The following is a 12,227-nucleotide window of genomic DNA, read 5'->3' as shown; positions in this document are numbered from 1 at the left end:
CAAGGAGGAGCTTTGATTCTACGAGGGAGAGCGGCAACGGTCGTGGAAGACCGTGTTCCCTTTCTCGTAGAATCGGAGCTCTTCCTTGGCCAAGTACGGTGCCGTCCGGTGGAGAAATGCTCGCCGAGATGATCACGTAAGCAAGGTCAACTAGTACGGATGGTTATTTATTGAAACATGTTTTTGAGCTATAATTTGATGGATATTTGATAACTTCAGACCTACAAATGTCATCTACAAATGTTACTATCCTCGGCAACCTAAACGCCCGCGAGCTCGCCGATATCGAGCGGGTCACTTAGAATTATTTTTTCCATGAAATGAACTACTTAGAAATCATGCCTTTTATTTTTTAGAATTAAATTTTCCATGAAATGAAAAACTTAGTAAATAGTTAGAAAATTATAGAAAATCCGTACTAGTTGAACTTGCGGACCGTGTTCAGCTCGGCCAACATGTTCTCTGCCGAGCGGTAACGGACGTCAAGGAGGAGCTTTGATTCTACGAGGGAGAGCGGCAACGGTCGTGGAAGACCGTGTTCCCTTTCTCGTAGAATCGGAGCTCTTCCTTGGCCAAGTACGGTGCCGTCCGGTGGAGAAATGCTGGCCGAGATGATCACGTAAGCAAGGTCAACTAGTACGGATGGTTATTTATTGAAACATGTGAAATCCGTACTAGTTTTGTTTAAATATATCATTTTAGAAAATATGAAATTTACACTAGTTTGCAAAAATAAGTATAGAAAGTAGATGACAACTGGTACCGGATCCTCGGCCTCTCGTTCGGTTGCGAAACGACTGAGGCCAGAACTCCCTCTCATTATCTGCGGCAAGTGTAAGCAGAAGATTGTGATTTAGTACCGAGTCAAGAGACAGGGACCCAACACGGGTCGTGTTTTCTACAAGTGCCCGGATCACGATGTGAGTTTTTTACGCATTTTATAATTATGGCTAATTGACCTGCTTTTCTTGAATATTTTTGACTAAATATTTTTTGGCTTTAATTTCAGTGGGAGGGCAATGGATGCGATGGTTGGTACTGGGAGGAAGATTATGCTACATACGTGCAGAATTTGGGTGCGCTTGAGGTAGCGGCTGCTGATGATGAGGCAGTGAGCCAGCAGGAGAAGCTTATTGATATTCAACAGAAGAATGATTTATCTGTTTTAGTTACGTACGATCACGAAATAATTATGTTACTAAAGTGCATTGTAGTTTTAGTTTGTTTAGTAATAATTGGGATTGCTTACGTTGTAGCCAGGCTTAGTTAATTAATCAACCATGTGTATGTCATCTATGTTGTGTAATAAAATACTTAATTATGTTCAAGGTTTTCATAATTTGTCGTGTAATGCAGATTATGTCACGCCATTGGATGTACAACCGATCGCCGCTCCTAAGACTTTATTGAGGGCGTGCACTATTTCTTAGGTGTGGCCGAGGCAAATAAGCGTGATGGTTTCATGTGCTGTCCATGTGCCATATGTAAGAATTTAAAGGAATATTCAAGCTCAATGAGTCTTCATTCACATTTGCTTAAGTCAGGTTTCATGTCAAACTATATATGTTGGACTAAGCATGGAGAAAGCAGGGTCATGATGGAAGAAGGTGAAGGAGAAGATTTAGACATTGATGACATTATTGCTCAGTATGCTGCCTTTGATGATACTACAATGGGGAGAGATGAAGAAGAGGTAGCGGCAGAAGATGATCTCGGTGATGCTCTTGGCGATGCCATTCGTGATGCACAACAAGAATGCGAAAGTGAAAAAGAGAAAGTTAAGTTCGAGCGCATGCTTGAGGATCATAGGAAGTTGCTATACCCGACGGCCGAAGAGGGGCAAAAAAAACTGGGTACAACACTGGAATTGCTACAGTGGAAGGCAAAGAATGGTATATCCGACAAGGCATTTAGGAATTTATTGAACCTCATAAAGAAGATGCTTCCAAAGCCAAATGAATTGCCCACCTCATAAAGAAGAGGTTTATGGGAGTCTTGAAGAAATATGTGAAAGTCCGTTCTAAGCCTGAAGGAAGCATCGCCCAGGGCTATGGAACAGAGGATGTCATTGAGTTCTGTGTTGACTTTATTCCTGACCTTGCCCCGATTGGCGTTCCCGAATCGCGACACGAGGAGAGACTCAGTGGTAAAGGAACTTTAGGAAAGAAAACATATATTGGCATGGAAGATGATTATTTCAATAAAGCACACTACATAGTTCTTCAAAACTCGTCATTGGTGCATCCGTACATCGAGATACATAAGGAGTTCTTACAATCCAAGTTTCCAGGGAAGACTGAAGCTTGGATTAGGCATCAGCACATGGAAAGTTTCAGTGGTTGGTTGCAAAAAGAATGTCAAGGCGATGACAATATTGATGAGCAAATGTATTTGTTGGCTAGGCAACCATCATGGAATATCCTCACGTACCAAGGGTATGAGATAAATGGGAATACATTTTACACAGTTGCCCAAGATAAAAGGAGCACCAATCAAAATAGTGGTGTTCGCATAGATGGCACAGATCCAAATGGGAATATACAAACATATTATGGCCGCATAGAAGATATATGGGAACTAGACTACGCACCTAATTTTAAAGTCTCTTTGTTCCGGTGCCAATGGGTGAAGCTGATCGAAGGAGGGGTAACAGTCGACAAAGAGTATGGAATGACAACAGTGGACCTCAACAATATTGGGTACAAAGACGAACCATTCGTCCTTACTGCCGATGTGAGTCAGATGTTCTATGTGAAAGACATGTCTACAAAATCAAAGAGAGAGAAAAACAAAGACATCAACTCAATGATCAATGAGCCAAAGCGCCACATAGTTCTTTCTGGGAAAATAAATATAGTGGGAATTGAAGACAAGTCAGACATGTCAGAAGATTATGAAAGAAATGTCCGAATTCCACCCTTCATAGTGAAGAAAGATCCAAGCATCATGTTAAATGATGAAGACACTCCATGGTTACGACAAGATCATAACCAAGGGTCATACGTCAAGAAAAAATTCACTGTTGTGCCCGCATGATACAACGATGCAAATCCTAGATTGTCTCCAATTGAAAAGTTTTGAATACCAAGTTTGTTCAGCTCATCAAGATATACAATCCTTATATAGGCCATTTTCTCATTTTAGAAAGTTTGAATAAAATGTAGTTCAAATTTCACAAGTGTGTGACATAGTTTTAGAAAGTCTATATGAGAATCAAGAATTTGTGACTACTGTTTGATAAAACTTTCTCAAATGGGAAAATGAGCTATGTAACAATTGTAGATCTTGCTGAGATGATCAAACTTGGTATTCAGAGATTTTTCATCTGAGGTCATTTAGTGTCTCATTTGAGCAAGTTTGACCAAGTCAAATTTGGTCAAATGAAAAAACAACACTTTGACTCTAGTATTCTGAACTCTAAATGACTTCAAATTGAAAAGTTTTGAGTACCAAGTTTGTTAAAATAATCAAGATCTACAATTGTTGTTTTGGTCAACTTTCCATTTGAGATAGTTTGGACGGTTCAAATTTGTGATTTTTAAATTTCGACGCCTACAAACTAGTTTTCGGAACCCTAGATTGTCTCCAATTGAAAAGTTGTGAATACCAAGTTTGTTCAGCTCATCAAGATATACAATCCTTATATAAGCCATTTTTTAATTTGAGAAAGTTTGAACAAAATGTAGTTCAAATTTCACAAGTGTGTGACATAGTTTTAGAAAGTCTATACGAGAATCAAGAATTTGTGACTAGTGTTTGATAAAACTTTCTCAAATGAGAAAATAAGCTATGTAACAATTGTAGATCTTGCTGAGATGATCAAACTTGGTATTCAGAGATTTTTCATCTGAGGTCATTTAGTGTCTCATTTGAGCAAGTTTGACCAAGTCAAATTTGGTCAAATGAAAAAACAACACTTTGACTCTAGTATTCTGAACTCTAAATGACTTCAAATTGAAAAGTTTTGAGTACTAAGTTTGTTAAAATCATCAAGATCTACAATTGTTGTTTTGGTCAACTTTTCATTTGAGATAGTTTGGATGGTTCAAATTTGTGATTTTTAAATTTCGACGTCTACAAACTAGTTTTCGGAACCCTAGATTGTCTCCAATTGAAAAGTTGTGAATACCAAGTTTGTTCAGCTCATCAAGATATACAATCCTTATATAGGCTATTTTTTCATTTGAGAAAGTTTGAACAAAATGTAGTTCAAATTTCACAAGTGTGTGACATAGTTTTAGAAAGTCTATACGAGAATCAAGAATTTGTGACTACTGTTTGATAAAACTTTCTCAAATGGGAAAATGAGCTATGTAACAATTGTAGATCTTGCTGAGATGATCAAACTTGGTATTCAGAGATTTTTCATCTGAGGTCATTTAGTGTCTCATTTGAGCAAGTTTGACCAAGTCAAATTTGGTCAAATGAAAAAACAACACTTTGACTCTAGTATTCTGAACTCTAAATGACTTCAAATTGAAAAGTTTTGAGTACCAAGTTTGTTAAAATCATCAAGATCTACAATTGTTGTTTTGGTCAACTTTCCATTTGAGATAGTTTGGACGGTTCAAATTTGTGATTTTTAAATTTCGACGCCTACAAACTAGTTTTCGGAACCCTAGATTGTCTCCAATTGAAAAGTTGTGAATACCAAGTTTGTTCAGCTCATCAAGATATACAATCCTTATATAGGCCATTTTTTCATTTGAGAAAGTTTAAATAAAATGTAGTTCAAATTTCACAAGTGTGTGACATAGTTTTAGAAAGTCTATATGAGAATCAAGAATTTGTGACTACTGTTTGATAAAACTTTCTCAAATGGGAAAATGAGCTATGTAACAATTGTAGATCTTGCTGAGATGATCAAACTTGGTATTCAGAGATTTTTCATCTGAGGTTATTTAGTGTCTCATTTGAGCAAGTTTGACCAAGTCAAATTTGGTCAAATGAAAAAACAACACTTTGACTCTAGTATTCTGAACTCGAAATGACTTCAAATTGAAAAGTTTTGAGTACCAAGTTTGTTAAAATCATCAAGATCTACAATTGTTGTTTTGGTCAACTTTCCATTTGAGATAGTTTGGATGGTTCAAATTTGTGATTTTTAAATTTCGACGCCTACAAACTAGTTTTCGGAACCCTAGATTGTCTCCAATTGAAATGTTGTGAATACCAAGTTTGTTTAGCTCATCAATATATACAATCCTTATATAGGCCATTTTTTCATTTGAGAAAGTTTGAACAAAATGTAGTTCAAATTTCATAAGTGTGTGACATAGTTTTAGAAAGTCTATATGAGAATCAAGAATTTGTGACTACTGTTTGATAAAAAATTCTCAAATGGAAAAATGAGCTATGTAACAATTGTAGATCTTGCTGAGATGATCAAACTTGGTATTCAGAGATTTTTCATCTGAGGTCATTTAGTGTCTCATTTGAGCAGCTCATCAAGATCTACAATCCTTAATGAAAAAACAACACTTTGGCGGGCTGCAAAAATTTCAGGCCTTCTGTCCCGGCCCAGGCCAGGAACTGGGACTAAAGGGTGGGCGGAATTGCCCGCCCAAAAATACCTTTAGTTCCGGCTGGTAACACCAACCGGGACTAAAGATCCTTTAGTCCCGGCTGGTAATACGAGCCGGGACTAAAGGGTTGGACCTTTAGTCCCGGTTCGGCTTACCAGCCGGGACTAAAGGATCTTTAGTCCCGGTTGGTGTTACCGGCCGGGACTAAAGGGTCCCGGCCTATATATATCGACCGGTTCATCTTCTACTTTTCGATCTACAACGTCGATCGATCTCGTCGTCTCTGCCGCACCCGCGCCGCCGTCGTCGTCTACCCCGCCCGGCCTCGATCGTCGTCTCTGCCGCGCCCGCGCCGCCGTTGTCGTCGAGCCCCGCCCGGCGGCCGTCGAGTCTCCACCGTACGTCGTGCTCGCGCGGCTCTGCTCGGCCCCGTGGCCGGCCAGCACGCCCAGCCGCCATGCAAGCCTGTTTTAGATAGTTTTTTAGATACAGTTTTAGATAGTTTTTAGATAGTTTTTTAGGTAGTGTTTGATATATATGTTAGATTTAAATGTATTAAAATTTAATTAGTAGTTTATTCTTAGTTTTTAGATAGTTTTTGATATATGTTAATTAGATTTAAATGTATTAAAATTTAATTAGTACTTTATTTAGATAGTTTTTTAGATAGTTTATATTATAGTTTTTGATATATTTAGTAATTATTATTCTATCTCTCTCTATATGTGTTAGATTTAATTTTGATTTAGTAAAATATTATCTATGTATATATGTTAGGTTTAATTAGATTTAGTAATTAATTCTATCTAGAGATTCTATATGTATACATATATATGTACTTAATTATTTCTATGTGTATATATACATGTACTTAATTATTTCCATGTGTTGAGAGAGAGAGAAAATTGTATCTAGAGAGACATTCTATGTTTTATCACATGCATATCTAGAGATATATACATATGCACTTATTCTATGTGTTGAGAGAGAGAGAGAGAAAATTGTATCATTCTATATGTATATATACATGTACTTATTTCCATGTTTTTTGGATCGAAAGTGTTTTTTATTCGATTCCAAAGCCTATACCTTATTATTGTTTATCCTTATGAAATATTATGTGTTATTATATTTAATTGGATTTAGTAATTCTATATGTGTTATCACATGTACTTATGTTATGTGCTATAGTAATTCTATCTATGTGTTATCTTGAAGATACAAATGGCTGCTCCGGATGATAACTTGAATGATGACATAATGGCGAATATTATCAACGCCGGCACCAATGTGGATGTAGATGACACGAGTCAGTACTTTGCTGATTATGATGATATCCTGAATATGCCGGTGGTTGAAGATCAATAAATTGTCGCGCAAGAAAATACTGGCGAGGTATATTCGATTATCTATCATCTCTTATAGATGCACGCGTACGTATATTTGTTGTTAATCGTTGTGTTTCTACTCATGTAGCCGGTCTCTAGATCTACATCAACCACCGGCAAGAGTAGGAAAGTCCGAGGGCCAAAAAAGCCATTAGAGGGCCGTTTCATAATATCAGAATTCGACACCGACACCGGCAAACCATTGGGACCACATGCTCAGACATATGTTAATAAATGTGGGTTCATTGTAAGGGATAGGATCCTAGTTAGTGCTCGTGAATGGAAGCAGAAGATATCCGCTCCTAATGTTAGTTTTGTATCTGATCGTGACAAGAACCTAGCTTGGAGAGATATCACTCAGCATTTCACATTACAAGCAGATGATGCTTTGAAGGAGCTAGTGAGGGATTGGACAATGAAGAAGATGGCAACATTGTTCCAGAGTTGGAAGAAGACATTGTATAGAAAGTTTATCTTGAAGAATGAAACGCCGAATTTCAATGCTAAGGCGTTTGTCAAGTTGGAGTCCCATTGGGATGACTTCGTACAATACAAGACATCTCAAGAGAGTGAGGAACGTGTGATGAGGAATCAGCAGAATGCCCGACAGAAGCAATACCATCATCGCATGGGATCAGATGGTTATAGGAGTGCTATTCCCAAGTGGCAGAACCTAGAAGCAGAGATTACTGCCAAGGGAATCATACCTGAAACAATAGAGAAGAACTGGCCTCAACGCGCGAAGAATTGGTTCTACGCTCATGGGGGAAGCCTAGACCCAGACACTGGCAAGCTAATTTTCGACGAAAAAATTGAGAGAGCAACACAGAGACTAGCTCGTGCTAGGGAAGAAGCTGATAGTGGTGTTTTCAAGCCCAACAGAGAAAAGGATGAATTGACATATGCCCTAGAGAATCCCGAACACGGTGGTCGAACAAGAGGCTATGGGGCGGTTCCGTGGCTACAAGCATTCCCAGCAGACAGGGATACCTACAGAAGCCGCCAAATAAAGAAGGATGAGGAGGCAGACCGAATCCATGTATTGGAGCAATTTGTTAATGAGTCACGACAAGCATTGCTTGAATCACGTGAACGAGAAAAATCTCTTGAGGCAAGAATGCAGGAGGAGATCAAGAGGCAAGTGCAGCTAGCAATGAGTCAAATGCAATCGACGCCGGGAGTCACCATTAGCCCCGTTGGTCAGATGAAAAGCAGTTGTGCTTCCATGGAGCTGCCAGTTAGTCAAGGTGATGCTGGGTTGCGCTTCCCTGTTGATGACATTACCGAGCCTCTAACAACATGTGAGCTACACATTCCAGATGGTAATAATGCATCAATCATGGTGGCTGTCGGGGTTGTATCTCCAATAGACCGAACGAAGACACCAAGAATCCATGGGTCAGTTATTCAACCTGGATATGCTAGCGTCTCGGTCGATAGAGTGCTCAAAGGTTACAGCAATGTTCCTCTTGACATTGAAGGAGGTGATGGGGAGAAGACACTAGGTGAAGCAGAGAAGACATTTATTCAATGGCGCAAACGCTTCATCATCATTCCTGGGGCGCCACCGCTTCCCCTACCTCACCCTAGGTACGAATGATAGTGAATGAAATATTATTTCCATTAATTTTATATTGGCTTCAAAAATAATTGACCCACAACTTGTTTTTGTAGCAGGGTCTCCCCCAGCCTAGCCCAATCATTCATTCCCCATCTCATCACAGCGTCGCGGGGGGCGAGACGACTTCATCCCCACGGCGATCTCCAACTCCTACACCGGCCCCATCGCCTCCACAATGATCTCCAACTCCTACACCAGCCCCACCGCCTCCACAATGATCTCCAACGCCTCCACGCCGGACTCCAACACCGGCCTCATTGCCTCCATGCCGGTCTCCAACACCTCCCCCACCACCTCCACAGCGACGCACTACAAAGACGTCTAAGGTCCCGGCGGCAAAGAAGACCCAAAAAAAAGAGTTATTTCTCAAGAAATACTTCCTGAAAAGACTGATGAGCAAATAGCAGCTGAAGAAGGCAAAAAAGTGAAAGATTTTTTTATAGATATCCAAAAGCAGAGACAAGCGAAGCTTAAGGAGAAGTCGTACTTTTACATACCACGAGATCAGCTGAGGCAGAAGGTCGAAGCTCACAAGAAAAAGATGCTTGAAATTCGTAAGCCACCGCCACTATCAGACTATGACCGCTCCCTCGTGAAGTCACATGATGCACATAAGAAAAGGAAAAGAGCATCAGGGAAGGATGTCCCATAGCTCGGACAATAGAAGCAACCAATGCAAAATCTTGTTGTTGATAATCAATATGGTTCCAACATAGAAGTCTATCGACCAGACAACTCTGGAGAAGTGTCGGTTCAAGACCTTAATGATTTTTTTGAACAAACTGGTTTAACCTTGGATCAAGTGACGGGCAAAGCTCCAATCCAGAACCTGGAAGTTGATACCTGGAAGACTTATAAATTTGGCAAAAGTCTGTACAACCCTGCGGCTCTGAATGAATTGGGTACGCAAATGTACTTGCTCAACAAGTGGTATATGCAGGCGTGTGGCAGGGGTGAGCAGTGGATCTTTGTCAGATTTAGAGACCATCATTACTTCCGTGGAGATGACATTTTACATATTAGTTTCGAAGAATTGCATCAACTATTCCACTTGGACGCTCTGGACAAATCAATCATTAGCTCCTTTTGTTTGTAAGTGATTCTTACTTTTATTTAATAAACTCACTTCCATGCGTACGTGTATATAATTATCCTCACATGTAACTTATATTTATATACAGATTCCAGATGTCAGAGCTCCAAAGAATACAAGACACCAGTGTTGGCTTCATTGATCCTTATATCGTATTCAAAACCGATATTATTGTCAAGGAGCACTGGGTATCTGAAGCACAGACGAATATCATGAAGTTCTTCGTGAAGCAGCACGACAAGACAACAATACTTTTCCCGTACAACTTTGAGTAAGTGTTAATAATAATGTAGTCTACACATTTTATGTAATATCAATACAACTTATATGCATGTACGTGTGTGTATAAACCAATGCAGGTTTCACTGGATACTCATTGTCATTGAGTTAAACTCAAGTCAGTTAGTAATCTTGGACTCATTGAGAAAAGAGCGAGCAGTATACCAAGATATGATAGACATTATCCAGGGGTAATTTCGATCTCTTGCGCACAACTATTATTGAATAGACTTTGCCATAATTTATTAACGATCGTACATTATTGGTCGCACAGGGTTTGGAAAGAGTTTATTCGGCAACACCGCAAGGATTGCAAGGCACCACTTAATGTAGTTGAAATACCAGTAAGTTGTACTATATATACTTCCCCACGTGTTTAATTACTATATCGTACTTCAATTTACGTGTGAGATGATGAGAATAATCTTCTTCTCGTACAGTGGTGTTTGCGGCAGGAACCAGGTAATAACTTGTGTGGATACTACGTTTGTGAATTTATCACTGCATACATAAGAAGAACTCCTGAAGATGTCCTCAGAGTACGTATATATCAATTTTTATTTATTTTTAAATGAATATATATATATATATGTATTAATATTTTTCCTTTTATTTCAAATGCAAGACTGAATGGTTGAAACGAATGGTCATGCAAAAAGACCATATGAAAGCAGTTCAAGAGTCAATAGCAGGATATCTTCTAGAAAAAGTGCTAAATCCTAACGGCGAGTTCTACTTTGATCCTAAGGAACTAATGATGTAAATTAAATATTTATTGATATCGTTATTTTCGAGAACAAGATTATGAAAGTGTTGTATATATACATATATATCTATAATATATATAATTTCATACTTTATTCAAATATAATAATGCTCGAGATGAGAATTAGATGTAATTATATGCGTGCGTGTATTTATATTAGCAGCGTAGAATACGTACATAAAAATATATTATATATTAAACAAATATGTGTAACTGAAATGAAAACAAATTAAACAAAAAAAAAAGAAAAAGAAAAGGAACCTTTAGTCCCGGTTGGGGTTACACCAACCGGGACTAAAGGTCCCTCTTTAGTCCCGGCTCGATGACCCGGGACTGAAGGTTCCACCTTTAGTCCCGGGATCGTTGTCCCGGCGCGGTAACCGGGACTAAAGGCCGTTGCCGCCCGGGACAACAAGTCCATTCTGTAGTAGTGGTATTTTCTTATCTTATTGTATTATATACAAAGACCTTGGGGACAATGCTGAGTATCAGCCTACCCAGTTCTCCAGTCAAGTTGGCTTAGGTTGAATTGCAATTGCAATACTCTCGTTTGGTGAATAATGTGAGATTTCGACATGCATTGTAAAAACTCGTTTCAAGTGGAGAAAATTGTCCTTGGATAATATAGTATATAGAAGATATATATGTGAGTTAGTTTGCATATCGTGACTTACTAAAATAATTATGAGAAAAGCATTCAGGTAAAGAAAAAATACAGAGGGAAATGAGAATGGCAAAATATTTTTTGTTATTTAGTCCTCTAAACGCACTATCATCATTCCTGAGTAGTTATCAATTTTCATAATTTGTAACGATGATCTTGTTTATCTTTAAATAATTAGCTGGTATATCTTCAAGCTAACATCAAATTCATTAGATTCAACCTAAACCTATTGATGCTTAGGACCTCCATGACCACCGCTAACCAAAAGACCCTAAACCTATTGAAGCTTAGGACCACGAAAAAACCCATGAGCTTCGACCTGATTTATACCTCATGTTGGAGACAAATGAGTGCCCTTCTAAACATTTGGAGTTTGTCCAGAAAAAAAATCATAAGAAAAGGTCAGTCTCAGAGAATGCTGACTGTCACTGTTACAATGGGGAAGTTACTTATATACGACAGTTGGTGTTCCTTGTTTTCGCTCAAAAGAAATGGGGAAAAGGCCATTTCAAGGGCTTCACCATTCACACATCCTTTCCTTCCTCAATGCAAATAATATCAGTAATGAATATACAACAATGTATCAGTTTCCACAAAGACCCCACAACGAAAATCAGACCCACTGATATCTGCAAACAACAGTTCTAATTCCTCGTACAAAATGGGGAAAAGAAAGAGGCAAAGTGGGCAAGCCAGAGCCATTGCTGATCATACTATCTGGAAGGTTTCTTGCAGCTAAAGATCTCTTGCTCTTTGAGGCGGTGCTGGAACCGTGCCAAGCGTGCTTGGAGGCTGACCAAACCTGCAGCCTTGCGTGACAGCAAAAAGCTCAGTTGGGTCACATAGTTGTCAATCAGGCTACCTGGTTGATCAACTTTTGCCAAAAGGTTC

The sequence above is a fragment of the Miscanthus floridulus genome, chromosome 17 (genome assembly GCF_019320115.1).
Source record: "Miscanthus floridulus cultivar M001 chromosome 17, ASM1932011v1, whole genome shotgun sequence".
Lineage (NCBI taxonomy): Eukaryota > Viridiplantae > Streptophyta > Magnoliopsida > Poales > Poaceae > Miscanthus > Miscanthus floridulus.
This window is presented reverse-complemented; position numbering follows the sequence as displayed.